Source organism: Alligator sinensis, unplaced genomic scaffold (genome assembly GCF_000455745.1).
Source record: "Alligator sinensis unplaced genomic scaffold, ASM45574v1 scaffold660_1, whole genome shotgun sequence".
Classification (NCBI taxonomy): domain Eukaryota; kingdom Metazoa; phylum Chordata; order Crocodylia; family Alligatoridae; genus Alligator; species Alligator sinensis.
Window position 1 is genome coordinate 1350524 of NW_005842237.1, and position 4930 is coordinate 1355453.

The following is a 4930-nucleotide window of genomic DNA, read 5'->3' on the forward strand; positions in this document are numbered from 1 at the left end:
ACACACACACACACACACACCCCTCCAGGGGGAAGAGGGGGGCTGGGAGAAGAGATGAGTGGGTAGTGGCCATCTTTTCTGCTGCCTGCTGTGCCACCCCATCATTCAGCACCTTCCCCTCCTAGGCAGGCTGTGGGTCTGGCCCACAGCAGTAGTGAGGACCACTGGGGAGCAAGCAGTTTATTTTTATGAAGTTTTTTGTTGTTGTTTTTTTTAATACAATCCTGGATTTCTCAGTTTCAGCGAATCTGTGAAACCAAGATTTTAAGTAGACCCCTAGATATAATGGATCAACTCCTCAATTACAGGGAATTGGCACAGTTCCATTGAATTGGAACTATGTTAATTGGAGATATGCCAAAAGACACCAGCTGAGGATACGGCCCCTTTTCTACGATGATTTCCTGGAGGCTTGCTCATAATTCATTATTGTTATTTAAGGAGTCAAAATACAGAGTATCTACAAGAGCTCCATTCACTGTACCTCAGTGAATGCTGGACTGCCACAATTTTGAAAGTCCTTCTTGATTGTCTGGCTGCAACATGAAAATAGTAAATAGCAGTAAAGGAATCTTGGAAGGCTTTTGTCCTGAAAAAGTATTGTGAAGTTATTCATTGTTGTTAAGTCTGTTGCTGGAGTTGTGTAAACTACAGACGGGTAAGCTGATTTATATAGAAGTAAGGATATCTACTAAGAGTGCTGGTGTTTTTACTGAATTTTAGGGCTGTATTTACACAGGAACAAAGGTTGTGAAAGGAACAGGTAAATTCTATGTGCACACCTGGACTGCAAACAGAAACATCAGCACATTTCAAGAAAACTTGTCTTTAAGTATCTCTAGCCAACCTCAGAAACTGGATTATGGGGCCACAGGCTGCCTACAGAAATGAAGTAAAAGGAACAGACTTGAGAGAGAGGAAAATAACTGAACTGAAAATGTCCAATAGGAAGGAGACCTGTGTGGATTCTCTAAAACAAAAAGGGGCTTGCTCAGTATCCCCTGATAAGGTAGGCAGACAAAATGGGACCTCCAAAAATTGGGAGATGGTGGGTTTTCATCCTGTGTCCTGAAGGGAGTGTAGGCCAACCCAGTAGGGGAAAAAATATCTTGCAACTGGGGTAAGTAGGACCAAAATTTAAATCACTGCATATTTATGAAAAAGTAAATTACAGGTTATCTAATAATACAGGGAAGCAGTAATCATTGAGATGCAACCGAAGGTTCATTTTCTAAGTGAAAAGCCAGGCTTTCAAACCACTGGATACCCAATCTAAAAACAGAAATCATGTGGGAACTGGAGTTAAATTTATTATCTTAAGGGAAAGGAAAAACATTCTTTATGAAAACAAAATTGTTTGCCAGAAAGGAAAAAAATATATTTTAACACCTTCAAATCATCTCTCTACAATGATTTATGAAAGTTATTTTTAAAGAAATAAAGCCCCTACTTTTTCTGTTTTTAAATATTTATTTTAATGTAACAAGAAGTACATTCTGAAAAGGAATCTTGCTTGTTCTGATTTTTTTTCCAGGCACTAGCCTTTATCCATTTCAGGTGATTTGTTTGAAGTCCTTGGCAATCTTCTCTTTTGGGTGTTTAATTTAAATGAGGTAATGGGACTGATTTAGTTAAATGATTTAAAAAGCCAGAAAGCCAACAAGGAAACCTATATAGGGAAGCATGAGAGCTTGTTAAGGAAACCTGGGGTTTGGGGGAGTATTCATTTTGTTTTGTTTGCATAATGATAAGGAGAAGGATGGGTCACTGAGGCAGTAGCAGAGAAGACCTGAAGAACTGCAGAACCAAAGAACGTGACTATTGTATGTAGAAGTTTAGGATGAACACTTCTCTTGAACGGGTACTTATGGAAAGTTACTAATTCAGAAGGTATCACTTGATGGAGCTAGAGGCAATGATGGAGTTCAGAAAAGCATCTGAAGATGTGATGGAGGAAAGAGGAGAGAGGCTGCAAACATAGTTCACAGTTTGTTGATACCCGCAGAACAAAAGCACCTGGAGGCAGAGCCCCTAACTGAAGAGGATGACATGAAAGCAGGTGACTGATGAGACCATTTAATGGAGGAGAAATAGAACTGAGTAAGTTTGCTGTGCTGGGTGTGTCACTACATTCCTCCTCCCAGGCACTGTGCTCCCAGAAGCAGTTCAGTCTGAATCACAAGGATTAGCACGTGAGAGAAGCTGATTGTGAGGAACAGTTTCAAGGGAACTGAGATGCAGAGGCCAGTGATTGCATCCAATTCTAATAAGTGGACCCTATGAAAGAACAATGGTCACAGGCCATGTCTCAGTTCCCGTTCCCTACTGAATTGGCCAAGAGATGGGTGGGCATACAGAGATCTGAACATGAACTGTATACAATTCCCCCACAGAAAGGCAGAGGGGTGGGAGTCTGGAACATACCTCAAATGGTGTCTAGTTTGGAGGAGCTTGCTTTGGTGTCTCTTGCACTTTGCTAGATAAAATAAAATCCCCCAGAGACATCCTGGTGTAACAGGAAGAAAACAAGAGTAACTGGACTCCCCAAAAAGAGAGGAAACAACAAGAAAGATAGCCAGAGATTGGAATCTGAGGACAAACAAAGAAAATGTTAAGAAAATTGCAAGAAAATACAGACTTTGGTTCCTCATACAGGTAAGCATGCACAGTCCAGCCCACAAATATGCTAATGCATATTCATGAATGCACACAATGTAATCCTCCATCATATCTGCCCTGCACACACAAATGCATTGTGAGCACTACATCCCATGATCTTAGACGTACATACAGCCTCACGTACAAATTCACATGTGCATACTAGATATGCGTGGTGGACAGAAACTCCTTTTTGTGAAAGACCCAGATGTATTGTTTGATCACAGAATGACCCAAGATCTGATAATGTGATTTGAGTGTAAAAAACTAATTCAATTCTAGGGTATAGTACCCAGGAAATAGTCTGTAGAAACTAGGCAGTACAAAGTACTGGTAAGATCCCATTTAGAATATTGTGTGCAATTCTACTTACCAGTGTTGGAAAAAAATATTAATTTAAACTGAAACAAGTACAAAGAAGGGCCATTAAAATGATTAGGGGTGTGGGATTTTTTTCGTATGAAAGAAGTTAAAGGAGTTTGGCCTGTTTTCCTTAATAAAACTTAGATTGGAAGGGAATAGGATTACTTTTTACAAACACATTTGTGGACAGAAAACAACACCTGCACAAAATCAAGTTGGTACAAACTGGCTTTGACCAGATATAGATTAGAAATTAGAAGAAGATCTATACCTACCAGAGGAGTGGAGTTTTAAAAAATCTTCTAAGCCAAGTAGTAAAAGCAAAGAACTGAATTACAGGGATTGAATTTGAGAAGTTTATGGAAGGGACAGTGTGATAAACTGGGGAGTTCTTGGTTCAACAATCAGCATGTGAGATATATGGGATCATATATTTGTGACCCCTAGGTTGTGGGGGTAGGCAACTTTTGCCTGTACATTTCTGGTAATCCCATAATTTTGGGCTTTTCTGGTCACCCCACATCTCTTTTTCACTTCTGAAGCACTGTTACGTTATTCACAGATCCTTGTATCCTTGTTACAGTCCCTATCCTCGCCTTCCACTGTACCCAAGTAACAGGGTTTGGGTCCCCTGTTACAGCCATGTTCCCCTGGGATTTCCCCCCCCCCCCCCCCCCCCCCCTCCGGCCCTCCTGGCTCCACTAGTGGCATGGTCCCCCCACATACCCTGCTGTGTGCTCCACTGCCAGCACATGGACACCCCACCTCCCACCGTAACGGCTGCAAAAACAGATGAACCTGCCTTCAGGTTCACATGCCTTCAGGCATGTGAACCTGAAGGCATTTTCCTGCTGTCCAGCAGCAGAAGAAACTCTTCCTAGGGCCTACAGGCTCCATGCAGGCCATCAGTTGGACAGCCCTGTGTTAACCCATTTCTTCCTTGGAAGTGCAGTTTCAGGGCATTAGCAGTGCCCTCAATAGTAGTGCTAATAGCAGTGGCAGATTGTAATGTAGCCTTTGTGTTTTCAGCTTTTCACCCTGTCATTCTGTGAGTGGGCTTGAAGTGGCAATTTTAGTTTGAAGGTATCTGAAACTTATCTATGTCTCTCTTATCTATACAGTTGGTCCAATAAAAAAATATTGCCCACAAAATCATTTGCCTCTGGGTTTGAAGTGGTAATTTGGGTAAATCATAGCTTGCAAATCTAGGAGACTGTGCTTAAACCCAGTCCTATGTTCCTTTTTCCTATGATCTTCAAGCAGAAGGAAGAACGGAAGAGAGAAGACAAGAGATTCACACCTACACCAGGAAGAGACAGGTCTATATGACTGGAGTCCCCTCCTCAAAAAACCATGGACAGGTCTATCATCAGAGTAGATCCAGAGTATGTAAAAGTGTGCCATCTTTGCTCTGTCAGAAGCAAGGATACAAGATACAAACCTGAGGTGAAAAGAATCCTTCACATTGAAACAAGTGATATTGCACTATTCCTACTGGAACAGGGAGCAGCTGGGGAAGATGCTTAAGGTGGAGGCTCAGGTGATCTGTGGTAGAAATCTTCAAGCCCTTAAGGGGCAAATGTGTGACAAGGTAAAGGAGAGCAATGTATGAGCTGAGAATCGGTGCTCTGAAGAAGTTTTTGAGTTTGGGAGTATCAGACCACTGGTCAGAATTCATAGAAAAAGAGCTCATCTCAAAGAAGGGATTCTCCTGAAGTAAGAGCCTTCTTGGATTGAGGCTGGCATGACCAATCAGAGTAAATTTAAATTAAGAAAGGAAGGGAGACCTATTTAATTTCTACACCTGATTTTCGTACACAGAAAAATTTTAAATCTGGTAAATGATGATTCAGCAATGGGCATATTGAGCACAAGGATAGAAAGTGTTAAAACTGATGTTGATAGTAGT

At 41.4% G+C, this 4930-nt stretch overlaps 2 long non-coding RNA genes across 3 annotated transcripts in view; both read left to right on the forward strand.

The window, feature by feature from the left end:
* Positions 1-807, forward strand: part of LOC112550886 — a 4037-nt gene extending 3230 nt beyond the window's left edge. The window contains exon 3 of the long non-coding RNA XR_003094950.1: positions 724-807. This is a non-coding gene — a long non-coding RNA (uncharacterized LOC112550886). The remainder of the gene's footprint in view (positions 1-723) is intronic.
* A 903-nt stretch (positions 808-1710) lies between these two features.
* LOC102379935 lies at positions 1711-4530 on the forward strand. Of its 2 annotated transcripts, none has more exons than XR_324289.3 (3): positions 1711-2100; positions 2481-2655; positions 4282-4530. It is a non-coding gene; the product is annotated as an uncharacterized LOC102379935 (long non-coding RNA). The 2 variants fall into 2 exon arrangements; XR_003094949.1 differs by having other exon boundaries at positions 4285-4530.
* The last annotated feature ends 400 nt before the right edge of the window (positions 4531-4930 follow it).